This window comes from Vicugna pacos, chromosome X (genome assembly GCF_048564905.1).
Source record: "Vicugna pacos chromosome X, VicPac4, whole genome shotgun sequence".
In the NCBI taxonomy this organism is placed as follows: domain Eukaryota; kingdom Metazoa; phylum Chordata; class Mammalia; order Artiodactyla; family Camelidae; genus Vicugna; species Vicugna pacos.
This window is the reverse complement of record NC_133023.1, coordinates 55,335,541-55,350,909: the sequence shown is the minus strand read 5'-3', so window position 1 is coordinate 55,350,909 and position 15,369 is coordinate 55,335,541. Positions and strand designations below refer to the sequence as shown.

General features: G+C 39.6%; 1 pseudogene; it reads left to right on the top strand.

The window, feature by feature from the left end:
* Nucleotides 1-14,360: 14,360 nt before the first annotated feature.
* LOC102543286 (large ribosomal subunit protein P2-like) lies at nucleotides 14,361-14,706 on the top strand (annotated as a pseudogene).
* Nucleotides 14,707-15,369: the final 663 nt, after the last annotated feature.

Below are 15,369 nucleotides of genomic sequence, written 5' to 3'. Positions count from 1 at the left end.
TAAGATCTTGTATCTGCTGCAAATTTGCCAGCGAGGAAAGTAACTTGGTATGATTTAATTTTGTGAATAAATTGGTTGTAAGTGAGATGAGAGCTTTTAGGAATAATTATATTTTTGGGATATCTACTTAAAAATCGTCTCTCCAGATTTTGGTAACTTGACACTTTAGAGTTTACTAAATTAAGTTAAATGATGGAAGTTTATTAAATATCTAGCTCATTCCCCAATAAAATAAGATACTAAAACATTAATTACTGAACATGGACTTCCTTTTTACAGAGAGGCTAAGGATATTTAGGACTATTAATAAATATGCTTGGTGTCACACTGAGACATTTCTATAAGAAAGCACATGTTTTTTTAGAAATTATAAATAGTATTCATAAGTTTGCCAATCTACAGAATGCTAATGTAAAAAACTGTTCATAATTGTTTACTTCTTCATTTTCACTAGAAATTTGAGAATTCTAATTAATATATGTAATTAAAATTAAAAATTAGTAAGGAAAACATCTTTGTGTGCAAGGAAAAGGAAGGTCTAAGAAATGGAAATGCATTTTATTAAGGTAAAAGAAAGTAATTTTGTCCTAAAACTTGATATTTCTAAATGGGAAAGAAATAAGGGATGAACTAATATGGATACAGAAACGTGTGGAAGATTTGTGGAACAAGAACCATGAGAAAGGAATTTTATGCGTGGTCAGGACTGGCTAAGGTTAAATTGAATATAATTAAGTAAATACATTTTAATATTAAAGCTAAGGTGGTACAAAACTAGAGCTTGGTTTTCTCTATTCAGAGGACAAAGTCTTCCTGGAATATTGACCTGCTTTTAATAACAGATTACAAAAGTGTCTTTACCTTTTAAAGTAATTTGTTGTAACTTTCTGTATTTGCTTTTAAAATCTTTTATTGTCACTTTGGTTAAGTGAATAAACATTGTTTCACAGTGATCTATGATCCTATTTGACCACGTGTTTCAAAACATTTTAACATTTTTTACAAACTTCCCTAAGGTCAAATTCTTTTATTTTTTTGTTTTTGTTTTGGCTTGTTTTGTTTGTTTTATGAGGGGGTGGTAATAGGGTTTATTCATTTATTTCTATTTGGAAGAGGTGCAGGGGTTTGAACCTGGGACCTCATGCATATCAAGCATGCACTCTACCACTTGAGCTATACCCTCCCCCCAACTCAAGGTCAAATTCTAATTGAAGTTCTTTTGACCTCCAGGTAACTTTGGGATACCCTGAAGCATCTCAGAGAGAGCTATATTAAACTAATTAAAATTACTTGGTGTGTTGGATTACATGGGAAGCACTGTCAAGTGAGTGGAATATAAACCTCCTTAGGTTATATTGTATAGGTAAAGTGTCATTAATATAAATATTCTAGAAGTTACATGACATTTCTTAAAATTGGATATGTCCTTGTATAATGTTATCAGTCATAATTCTAGGTATTACCTTCAAATGTTTTATATCACAGCAATAACTAATTGTCTTTGTCAATTGCATTGTAATCAGATCTTAACCACATCTTTTAAAAGTTTTTTGTCAGTCATAGAAAGTTACCGTTTTACTCAGGCCTTTACAAAAATGCTTCATCTTCAAGAAGATTCATTCACAGACAAGCAAAAACTAAAAGAGTTTAGCAACACTAAACCCATGCTAAAAGAAATATTGACAGGTCTACTCTAAATAGAAAAGAAGCAGGATGCTATAAAAATGAGAAACTCATAATTGGAAAGGAGATAACTGCCATGAATTACAAAAAGAATAAAGACAAAATTGTAAAAGAAGACATGTAAATCATTAAGAGTGGGAGAGGGAAGCAAGGAAAGCCACTGTGGAAAACAGTATGGAGATTCCTCAAAAGACTAGGAATAGACTTACCATATGACCCAGGAGTCCCGCTCCTGGGCATATATCTGGAAGGAACCCTACTTCAAAATGACACTTGCACCCCAATGTTCATAGCAGCACTATTTGCAATAGCCAAGACATGGAAACAGCCTAAATGTCCATCAACAGGTGACTGGATAAAGAAGTGGTGGTATATTTATACAACAGAATACTACTCAGCCATAAAAACCAACAACATAACGCCATTTGCAGCAACATGGATGTTCCTGGAAAATGTCACTCTAAGTGAAGTAAGCAAGAAAGAGAAAGAAAAATACCACATGAGATCACTCATATGTGGAATCTAAAAAAAGAAAAAAACATAAATACAAAACCGAAACAGACTCATAGACATAGAATACAAACTTGTGGTTGCCAAGGGGGCAGAGGGTGGGGAGGGATAGACGGGATTTCAAAATTGTAGAATAGATAAACAAGATTATACTGTATAGCACAGGGAAATATACACAAGATCCTATGGTAGCTCACAGAGAAAAAAATGTGACAATGACTATATATATGTTCATGCATAACTGAAAAATTGTGCTCTATAGTGGAATTTGAACACAACATTGTAAAATGACTATTGCTCAATAAAAAAGTGTAAGAAAAAAGAAGATTCATGAAAGGACTTTTTGACAAGTACAGGTTTCTGATAACTTTCAGATCATACTGCTGAACTGGATAAGAAATTAAAGAATTCAATTGGAAACCCTGATGGCTTCATAAAACTGTTAACAAAAGATTAAGATCAAGGATTAGTCACATAGGCCTGAGTGAACTGATGAATATGGTTATAAATTTTATGATTTTTTGTCTGAAATATTGGTGGTTTTTAATCTGTGTTTTCCAGATATAAGAAAGTCTTTCCCCATAAGCTAATTATGGTTTATGGCAACTTGGTGAATTATACCTTTGTAAGTAGAATTGAAACATTTATCTTTTCTCTCTCCTGATTCCTCCAGAATTTGAAAACTCTTAATGAGTATTCTTATTTTTATCTGCATAAGTTCAATAGGAATCTGTTCTCCTTATAGCAGAACATAATTGGAAACATTGGTTCTATTACCATGGCTTCGACTGAAATGTCATATTTAGAAAATACATAAAATCAAATATGACCAGAGAGCTTTAAAGAACTAAAGTGGACTTTATGGAACAGTAAGGCCCTTTGGAAAAACAACCTGGTTCCCTACTTATAGTCTTCACAGTAGCCTTATCAGGTAAGTAAGAAAGTCCACCTCCTGGCAGGTGTTGGAATCTCAAGATATTTTGGGGATCTCAAGAAGAGAGGAATTCACCCAAATCTACAAATATCACAGGCAGAATCTGACAGCAAGCCCTCAGTATGGCTTTCCTGGCCTTGAGAGGCCTTTTAAAAATTCAACCTGAGATTCTTTGTGACAAAGTTCCAACAAAGCCAAATTTAAAAGAGCCTATTTGATCAATTATGCTTATGTAAATAATTAGGCCAGGTGTATTGAAACCAGATTGATTTTGCAAACAATTTAGTCTTAATTTGGCTATATTTGGTAGAAATAAGGATAATTTTAAAGAGAAAGAAAAGTAATACCTTTGTGGATATTAAATTCTAGTGTTATTTAATGTCTTTGAGGTTCTATATTTACTGCCTAAGACTCACCTCCTAGATGGCTCCTTGTTGCTGTGTTACATTATTGTAGAGTTTAATTGAATTATTAAAAGGACAGTTCAAGTTTGTTTCTGAAGCTTATCACAGTAATCTATCTTTGGATGAAGATCAGATTCCCCATGACTTGCAACCAGGAGACTGTGCATATTGAAAGAGACATCAGATAAAGGACCTCTTATAGCCACATTAGAAGAGGCCATATTAGGCCTCATCTCCTGAACAGACTATATCTCCTGTTTCTGACACCCAGCTTCAACTAATTGAGACCAGCACTACCAAACCAGAAAGAAAAGATGACACAAACTTCAAAACAGACTCAATAAAAGATAGCAAATCAATTAAATGAATAATTAAAAATCTTTCTACAATGAATAGCTCCTCTCCAGATCAGACATTTCACATAGAAATAAGAGCAACACTCCAAAAACTCTTCCAGAAAATAGAGGAGGAATGAAACCTTTCCAAGTAGCTCTATTAGGCCAGTATTACTGTAGTGTAAGCCTCTGATGGTAGAGTGTTTTTTTGTTTGTTTGTTTGTTTGTTTTGTAATGCAAGAACCTGATATTAAGCTTTTGGTTGCTGAGGTATTGACTTCAAAGACAGCTGTATCAAATAAACACATTGCTAGCTACACAACTAGATAGAGAGCCAGACCACCACATCCCTGAAGTTTCCTTTGTTTTAGAGATATCTGGTTGACTTAGATAACTGACCATTTGGCTGCTTGTTTTTCCCTCCCTGTGCTTTAATTCCTGTTCTTATGTTTTAAATTTAACAATAAGAAATGAATCCACAAAACCCTAAGGCCCCCATCCTTGACCCCAATAGAAACAGAACCCCATGTCTCAGCTCTCTTTCTCTACCCACAACCTTTTTTGTGTGACCCCAGGTATGGCACATATCTCCAGGACTTGTGAGTAATAAACCTTGTCCTTTCAAAGTTTCCTGATGGTTACTGCTGAGGTTCATCTTGAATTATAATAAGAACCACAAGGGCTAGTTCAACCACAACCTTGATTCTGAAAGGGGAAATATCTGTGGAGGCTCATTTTGGGGTCCAGGTGAGTGCCCCCAGTCATGCCTAGATGATAGTATCACTTTTGATAGGCTGAGACCAATGCAGAACAATTACCCTGATGCCAAAGACACAAAAGCATCCAGAATAAAGCTGCAGACCAATCTTCATCACGAATATAGATGAAATAATCCTCAACAAAATATTAGCAAACTGAATTCAGAAATATATAAAAAGCATTATATACCATAACTGAGATTTACTCTAGAAATACAAGTTTGGTTTAACATCTAAAAATCAATTTATATAATACACTAGATTAAAAGAAGAACTGAAACATGATCATCTTAACAGATACAGAAACAGCATTTGATAAAATCGAACTACTTTTCATGATAAAACTAATTTAAAAACTAGGAATAGAAAGAAGCTTCTTCAACATGATAAAGAATATCTATGAAAAACCTACAGTTAACATCATATTTAGTGGTGAAAGACTGCATACTTTTCCCCTAAGATCAGGAACAAAGACGTGCTCACAACTTTTATTCATCATTACATGGGAAGTTTGAGCCAGTTCAAACAGGGAAGAAGGAGAACTAAAAGTCATCTAGATTGGGAAGGAACAAGTTTTTATTCTCAGATGACCTGATTTCACATGCAGAAAATCCTAAGGAATCCACAAAAATCCATTAGAACTAATAAACAAGTTCAACAAGGTCTCAGAATACAAGAATGGTATATAAAATAAACTATATTTCTAAATACCTGTGGCAAATAACCCAAAATGAAATTAAGGAACACTTAATTCTAGTTACAATTCAAAAGAATAAAATGCTTAGGCATATATTTAACAAGCCAAATGTAATACATATGTACTAAGAAACACATTGATCTTTGCTGAAGGAAATGAAAGATGATCTAAAAAATGGAGAGACATTGCACGTTCAAGGTTGGAAGACTCAAAATTTATATGATAATTCACCCCAAAGTGATCTATTGATTCAATGAATCCCTATCGAAATTCCAGCAGGCTTTCTTTGCAGAAATTCACAGGTTGACCCAAATATTCATGTGAAAATGCAAAAGACCCAGAATATTCAAAACTATTTTGAAAAAGAACAAACTTAGAGGACTTCCACTTTCTGATTTCAAAACGTACTATAAAAACTCAGATATCAAATTAGTGTGGTACTGGCATAAGGATAGATCAATGAAACAGAATTGAGAGTTCAAAAATAAATCTTTATATGATTTTTCTATGATTTTCAGTTCAATAGGGAAAGGCTAGACTTTTTTTTAAAAAACTTTTTTATTGATTTATAATCATTTTACAATGATGTGTCAAATTCCAGTGTAGAGCACAATTTTTCAGTTATACATGAACATATATATATTCATTGTCACATTTTTTTCCTCTGTGAGCTACCATAAGATCTTGTGTATGTTTCCCTGTGCTATACAGTATAATCTTGTTTATCTATTCTACAATTTTGAAATCCCATCTAGTCTTTTCGACATGTGGTGTTGGGACACTTGGATATCATCATGCAGAAACACAAACGTAGACCCTTGCTTCATACCACACAAAAACCTTAATTCAAAGTGAATCAGAGACTTCAGTTTAAAAGCTACAACTATAAATCTGCTAGAAAAAAATAGAGGAGAAAAATCTTTGTAAACATGGGTTAGGCAATGATTTCTTAGATACAATACCAAAAGCATGATCCATTTTTTTTAAAAAACTTGATAAATTGGATGTCATCAAATCGAAAAGTTTTATGCTTCAGAAGGCACTATTCAGAAAGTGAAAAGACAAGCTACAGCCTGGGAGAAAATATTTGAAAGTCACAGATCTAACAAAGAACTTGCATCCAGAATAAGCAAAGAATGAGAAAAAAAATAAATAAATAAATAAGAAAAATGACCGCATTAAATAATTGGGCAGTTCCAGTCAAGATGGCGGAGTGGTAGGACCACAAGCTTGCCTCTCCTTGCAACTACAACAAACCCACAACTGAATGCTAAACAATCATTGAAAAAAAGACTGGAACCTAGCAAAAAAAAGATCTTCTGCAACTGGAAACATAAAGAGGGAACCACAGCAGGACAGTGGGAGGGGTGTGCTCACAATATAATTGGGCCCCATACTCCTAGGTGGACAACCCACAAGCTGAAGAATAGTTAAGTCGCAGAGGCTCTCCCACAGGAGTGAGAGCTCTAAGTCCCATGTCAGGCTCCCTGGCTCAGGTCCTGGAATTGGGAAGAGAAGGAGACCCCAGGACATCTGGTTTTGAAGGCCATGGGGGCTTGACTCTGGGAGCCTCACAGGACTGGGGGAAACAGAGACTCCATTTGCTTGAGAAGCGTACATGGAAACTCACGTGCACTGGGTCCAAGGGCAGAGGCAGTGATTTCATAGGAACCTGGGCCAGACCTGCCTGCTGGATTTGGAGGGTCTCCTGGGGATGTGGGAGATGGCTGTGGCTCACTTAGGGGACATAAAAGCTGGTGGCAGACATTCCGGGAGTGTTTATCTACAGGAACTCCCCTGGAAGCTGACATCTTGATTGGATCATTGGCACCAAGACCTAGCCCCTCCCAACAGCCTGTAGGAAAGCCTCAGGCCAAACAACATACAGGGTGGGAACACAGCCCCACCCATCAACAGACTTCCTAAGCCACAAAGGCCTCTAGACATGGCCCTACCCACCAGAGGTCCAGGACCAAGCTTCACCCAACAGTGGGCAGGCACTGGCTCCTCCTGCCAGGAAACCTGCATAAGCCTCTAGTCTAGCTTCATCCACCAGGGGCAGATACTAGAAATAAAACAACAATCCCAAAGCCTGTGGAAGGAATCCACAAACACATAGGAAGATAGACAATATGAGGCTGCAAAGGAATATCTCCCAGGCCAAGGCACAAGATAAAATCCTAGAAGAAGTAAGTGATGAAGAGATAGGTAATTTATCTGAGAAAGAGTTTAAAGTAACGATGGCCAAGATGTTCAGAGAACTCAAGAGGAGTATAGACACACAGAGTGAAGTTTTCAGCAAAGAGTTGGAAAACATAAAAAATACCCAAACAAAGTTGAAGAATAAAATCACTGAAATGAACAATACACTAGAAGGAACCAAGAAGAGACTAAATGAGGCAGAAGAATGGATCAGTGTGCTAGAAGACCAATTAGTGGAAATCACTACTTCAGAACACAGAAAAGAAAAAAGAATAAAAAGGAATGAGGATAGTTTAAGAGAACTCTGGGACAACATGAAGCACTCTAATATTCGTATTATAGGGGTCTCAGAAAGAGAAGAGAGAGAGAAAGGACCTGAGAAAATTTTTGGAGAGAAAATAACTGAAAAATTCCCCAACTTGGGAAAGGAAACAGTCACCCATGTCCTGGAAGTACAGAGAGTACCACACAGAATCAACCCAAAGAGAAACATACCAAGGCACATAGTCATCAAATTGACAACAATTAAGGATAAGGAGAAAATGTTAAAATCAGCAAGAGAAAAGCAACGAATAACATACAAGGGCACTCCATAAGGTTATCAGCTGATTTTTCAGCAGAAACTCTACAGGCCAGAAGGGAGTGGCATAATATATTTATAGTGATGCAAGGGGGAAACTTAGAACCAAGAATACTCTATCCAGCAAGGCTCTCATTCAGACTTGATGGAGAAATCTAAAACTTCACAGATAAACAGAAGCTAAAAGATTTCAGCACCACCAAACCAGCTTTACAACAAATGTTAAAGGACCTTCTCTAGTCATCAAACCACAAGAAAAGAGAACAAAAAGATGAAAGAGAAAAAAAAAAGAGACCTACAAAAGATTGCTTTGGCTGTTCAGGGTCTTTTGTGGTTCCTTATAAATTTTGGAATTGTTTATTCTAATTCTGTGAGGAATATCGCGAGTATTTTGATGGGGGTTGTGTTGGATCTGTGGATTGCTTTGGGTAGTGTGGCCATTTTGATAGTGTTGATTCTTCCAATCCAAGAGCACAATGAATCTTTCCATTTCTTTGTGTCACTTTGGTTTTCAGGGTATAGATAACCTCCTTGATTAAGTTTATTTCTAGGTGTTTTGTTGTTTTTTGATGTAATGGAAATGTCTCTGTCAGTTATAAAATTGTGGTCTTTGAAGTGAAAAAAAAGTGAATGAAGAGCTGCAAATGGCAAAATATCCTTCTTTTTTATGGGCGAGTTTTATTCATACACACACACACACACACACACACACACACACACATATATATATATAATACACATACATACACTGCATCTCCATTATCTATTCAACTATTGATGTGCACTTAGGATGCTTCCATATCTTGGCAATTATAAATAATGTTGCTGTTAATAGCAGGGTGTATGTATCTTTTTGAGTTAATTCTTATTTTGTGGTTTGCTTTATTCCTTTGATAACTATGTAAGTTTAAAAAGCTAAAGCTCTAAACATTCTTAGAAACAATGAACATTACATATATTTAAGTTAAAAAATATATGTGCAGTTCAAAAAAAAGATCTATCAATCCATGAAAGACCGAAGAAACTTAAAAGACATATCAGTAAATGAAAGAAGCCAGTCTGAAAAGGCTACAAACTGTACGATTCCAATCAAATGACATTCTGGAAAAGGCAAAGCTACAGAAACAATAAAAAGATCATGGTTTCCAGGGGTCTGAGGAGAAGGAGGGAGAGAGGAATGAATAGATGGAGCACAAAGGATTTTTAGGACAATGAAATTACTCTGTATGATACTATAGTGGTGGCTATATTTCATTATGCATTTGTCAAAGCCCATAGAATGTACAACATCAAGATTGAACCCTAATGTAAACTATGGACATCGGTTAATAATAATGTGCTTATGTTGGTTCATTGATTGTACCAAATATGCCTCACTGATGAGGGATGTTGAGGGTAGGGGAGTATATGTGTGGGTGGGAAGGGCTATGTGCGAACTCTGTATTTTCTACTCACTTCTGTTGTGAACCTGAAACTGCTCTAAAAGAATAAAGTCTATTTTTTTTTAAATTGGGTAAAAGATTTGAATAGACATTTCCTCAAAGAAGGTATAGCAATGGTTAATAAGCATATGAAAGGATGTTCAAAACCACTCATCAGTAGAGAAATAAAAATTAAAACCATAATGATGCCATTTTGCAAAAACAATAGGATGGCTATAATCAAAAACACAGATAATAACAAATATATTGGAGAGGACATGGAAAAATCAGGAACTTCATATACGTCTAGTGAGAATGTAAAATAGTGGAATCTCTCTGGAAAGTATTCTGGTATTTCCTTTAAAAGTTAAATATAGAGTTACTATATGATCCAGAATGTCCACTCCTAGCTATCTACCTAAGAGAACTCAAAATATATATTCACACAAATACACATGAACTCAAAAGGTATGTGAATATTCTTAACAGCATTATCCATAATATTTTCAAGCTAAACATAACCCAAATGGCCATCAACTGATGAATGGATAAATAAAATGTGGCATATCCATGCCATGGAATATTATTTGGCAATACAAATAAATGAAGTACTGATTCAGGCTGTGATGTGGATGAACCTCAAAAACATTCTATTAAGTGAAAGAAGACAGTCACACTGTACTATATATTGTGTGATTCCATTTATACAAAATTTCCAGAATAGGCAAATCCGTAGAAACAGAAAGTAGTTTATTGCTTGCCTAGGGCTGGGGGAGGGGTGGGTTGGGGGATTGGAGATGATGGCTAAGTCATACAGGGCATCTTCTTGTGCTAATAATAATATCCTGAAATTAATTGTGATGGATGCACAACTCTGTGAATATATGAAATACCATTTAATAAGGCACTTTATTTTTTAAATTTATTTTTACTGTGGTAAAAAACACATAACATGAAACCTACCTCATTAAAAATGTTTTAGTGTACTGTGTCATTAACTATATGAACATTGTTGTACATCAGATCTCTGGAATCTTTTCATCTTGCATGACTGAAATTATACATTCATTGAACAACTCCCCATTCCCCCTCCCACAAGCCCTTGGCAATCAGGACTCTATTTTCTGCCTCTAAGAGTATGACTACTTTAGAAACCCTCCCTAAGTAGAAACATGCAGTATTTGTCCTTTGTGACTGGCTTACTTAACTTAGGAGAATGTCCTCAAAGTTCATTCATATTGTAGCATATAGCAAGATTTCCTCCTTTTTAAAGGCTGAATAATGTTCCATCATATGTACCATCTTTTATCCATGCATCTGTTGATAGAAATTTAGGTTGTTTTCATCTCTTGGTGGTTGTGAATAATGGTGCAATGAACATGGGAGTGTGATAATCTATTCAAGATCCTGATTTCAATTATTATGGATAAATATACAGAAGTGAAAATGCTGGATCATATGGTAGTTCTATTTTTATTTTTTGAGGAACCTCCATACCGTCTTCCATCACAGCTACGCCATTTTATATCCCAACAACAGTGCATGAGGGGTTAAATTTCTTCACTTCCTTGCCAACAGTTGCTATTTTATGTTTTTTAAAATAATGGCCATCCTAACAAATGTGAAGTGATAATTCACTGTGGTTTTGAATTGTATTTCCCTGAAGATTAGTGATGTTGAGCATCTTTCATATACCTGTTGGCCATTCATGTATCTTCTTTGGAGAAATATCTATTCTTTTGCCCATTTTTTTTCAAAAGAAGACAACACATTTATTTTTACATGAATTATAAATGCCAGGAACTCTCAACAGAACTCAACTTAGCACAGCACTTCTTCAGCCAAAAAGGTAGGAGCCCTTCCAGCAGGAACAACAGAATGTACTTGAAAACAAGGGTTTTAACCATAAAGCATTTCCAAACCCCTGTTGCAGTGCATACGACCAGAGAAGTGACCTGGGTCTCCACTCTGACAGTGCAGAGTAAATGCCGGCTGTGCAGTGCTCTGCAAACAGCACCCCAAACCCAGAGCACAGCTAGACACAGTGCCCTCTGCACATGGCAACCCGGACCTAATCCTGGATGCCCTACTTCTGGGAGGTAGGCAGCAGGCCCGGCAGGGAGGCAGCAGGGGCAGCCTGTGTGATTACAAATGTGACCCACGAGACCACTGCCAAGTACCCTTGGTGCTCTTAACACTCTGTGGGGCTTAAGCACATCAGCGTCCCTGAAACTAATAAAGCTGACTGCAGTAACAAGAACACCTGCAACACTCCAGGGACCGGAAACTGCATCCCAGCTGAAACCACTGTGCAGGTAAGAGGCTGTGAGCCCTCTCCCGCAGTCTGGGTGCCAAGGCTTTGGGAGCAGTCAGGACCCTGAGATCACCTGACCTGCAGGTGGCACATAGAGTGGGCACCCAGGCCTTCCTTCCCCAGAACCTGTAGAACCAATGCTCCACGGATTCACCATGGCCTGCTACCCATGGGTCAGCTACCCTGGGGGCCAGTGCCCACCTGCTCCCAGGCCAAGGGAATCAAGGGAGTGAGGCTACAAAAGGGAAGCATCTGTCACACGTTTCATCAGGGCAAGCAGAGTACAGGACAGTCAGCCAGCAGAAAGCCCTCTTCTGGATGGGAGCGAGCCCTGTCCTGGGCAAATAGCCATGGCTCCAGTAGTTCCCAACGTGTCAGCGATTCTCAGGAAGATGGGGCAGCCTTGGCCCTGCACTCTTGCTGAAGCCCCTCCAGCTCCTGGATGCCAGGCTGCTCATCCAGGACAAGGAAGAAATGTCACTGAGTGCAAAATGCCCCACGTGCCCCGGGTTCATTTCCGTGCCTCTGTCAGCAAGTGTCAGATGGAGGAGTAAACACACATCAGGGCAGCCCAGGGATGATCCACACCCCTGATTTTCTTCTTCTGAGCCCTTTTTTTGTTTGTTCGTCACCTTTGACAGCTAAAAGAAAGCAAGGGCAGTGGGACTGGGAAGAGGGCAGTGGAGGGATGTGTTCTGCAGGGCAGACTGGGCAGTGGAGGCCAGGGTGTTGGACCACAGGCATCTCACTCAGGGCTGCTCAGGGGACGAGTGTTCCCTGAGCGACACTGAGCAACACTGCTCCAGGCTCTCCTCGTTACCCCTGCACCGGCTGCCTTCAATGTTCCCCACAGCCTCAGGGACTGGGCATCAAGGACTTCCTGAACACCTCATGATAGAAGCTCAGTCTGTCCCTAAGGCCCTGCCCAGGCCACAGCCTGGAGCTGCAAACACAGGTCCTGGGGGCTCTCTTGGTCCAGACACACACACGTGTACGCACACACACAATCCTGCTGCGTCCGCTGTCCCATCGCTACCACTCTAGTCTCTTGACACACAGAACCCTGACCCCTCTGGGTTCCCTGGTTCAGTTCCCAGCACAGCCGCACACACTATCCCCTTGGCAGCAGAATGAACCCCCACAGGAATCACAGCAAGCCCGGGAGGGGCTGTGGAGACAGCCCACCTTGGGTAGGTTCTAGCCCCTCCCAGGTTCTGTCTGCTCTTACCTGTCTCTTCAAGAACAAACTCTATAATCTTAATACTTGGGATTTAATACCCTTAAAATGGAAGAACTCATGCCAGTCATAAAAAGCTGGACCACTCAGTAAAGACCAGGCAGTTGATTCACAAAAGAAGAAGGAATGGGCCCTGGACCCTGGAACACCAACAGCTCCAGCCCCCCCGCAAGGAGAGAGACTAACCAGCACCCTTCTTTGCCTGTCAAGGTGGCAAAGATTTTCCATAAAAGAATAACACAGTCAGCTAGAAACAAAGTGTGGGGTGAGCCGAGCCTGCACTGTCACAAATGTTAGCGGGCAGTCTCTCCAGAAAGCACTCTGGCTACAGGAAGACCCTCGCAGACCCTGCCCTCCGAGCCTGCGGTCCCCTTCAAGAACTCCACCTGAGGGAATACTAATACTGGGCATAGCAACATACCTGCAGGGATGTATAGAATATCACAACAGCCTGGAGATACCCCAAGTACCCAATCACAGAGAAACAGCCACCGAAAATTCCCTGTTCGGAGACCGTACTGCCATGGGAAGGCATGTGTGTGGTGTGATAGCAGCTCTAAGTGTGGAGTAAAAGGCTCGGGGTGGCTTTGTATGCTATGTTTCCTGTGTACAGGTTCCCCATGGTGGACCTGTGAAGCTGAGTTCCGTGGGGGCGGGGCACGAAGGACAGCCCGCAGTGCTCAGCACAGCCCATGATATCAAGTTCCATCACTCCAACACTCAGGAAGCTCTCCAGACGTGCTTTTTGCTGAGATTCTAGAATCCCTTAGCCTCTTTGGCATCCACCCAGCCTTGACTCCCTTGTGCTCACCACACGCTGGCCCCGCATTGGGGGCTCTCCCTTCCGTGGGCCTCAAAGTGCGCTCTGTATAGGGGACACTGTATCAGCTCCAAAGGAAGCAGTAGTTAGAAATGACAAATGCACTCTTGTGCACTCTGGGGTTCTGGGCCTGGCCCCCGAGATGGTCCCCAGGCCCTCTACCCATCCCACGTTTCCCTGCACATCCCCACCCAGCTGGCCAGGAAGCACACCCACGCTGGCGTGACGGGTCCCCTCTGGCCTGGTTCTGTAGCTTTCTCTGCCCATGACCCATGCACAGGATGATGATCACCAGCACACGTAGGCCACAGGCAAGTCAAGGGACCGCCAGTCACCACTTGGGGCCATCCTGAGATTCTGGTCTTGACCTGACCTTTGCCCATTTTTAAACTGTGTTATTTGGGGCTGCTGCCAAGTGAGTGGGGTGCAACACCAACCTGTTGCAGCCAGAAGCACCATGGAGGGATGTGCTACATCTCCTCTTACCTGCTGGCCACTCTCGGGAGCAATGCCTCCCCCAGCACCAAGGACATCAAGAAGATCCTGGACAGCGTGGGCATCGAGGCAGGTGACAACCAGCTCAACAAGGTTACCAGTGAGTTGAACGGACAGAACATTGAGGATGTCATTGCCCAGGGTATCAGAAAGCTGGCCAGCATGCCTGCTGGCAGGGCTGTGGCCGTATCTGCTGCCCTAGGATCTGCAGCTCCTGCTGTGGTTCTGCCCCACCCACAGCAGAGAAGAAAGAGGAGAGGAATGAGGAGTAGGGGGAGTCCATGTGGATGACACAGGGTTTGGACTGTTTGAATAGAGTCCCACCCCCTGCAAATAAAACCCCTTTCATGTAAAAAAAATTGTGTTATTTGGGTTTTTGTTTTTCAGTTGAAGAAGCTTGTTACATATTTTGGATATTAACCCCTTATCAGATGTATGATTTGCAAATATTTTCTTTCATTCCATAGGTTGCTTTCTAACCTGGTTGACTGTCTCCTTTGCAAAGCAGAAACTTTTTAGATTAATGTACATAGTCCCATTTGCCTATTTTTGCATTTGCTTTTGGTGTCATATTCAAGGAATCATAGCCAAGACCAATGTATGAATGTTTTTGCCCAGGTTTTTTAAACTTTATTTAGTTTACAATACCATATTTTAAAAACTGAAGTATAGTTGATGTACAATATTGTATGTTACAGGTATACAATATAGTGATTCACAATTTTTAAAGGTTAGGGTATAGTTATTATAAAATATTGGCTATATTCCCCATGTTGTACAATACATCCTTGTAGCTTATTTTATACCTGATAGTTTGTACTCTTAATCCTCCACCTTCATCTTGTCCCTCCCCCTTCCTTGTCCCCATTGGTAACCACCAGTTCCTTGTCTACATCTGTGATTCTGTTTTTTTTTTGTTATATTCACCAGTTTGCTGTGTTTTTTTTTTAGATTCCAGATGTAAGTAATATCTTACAGT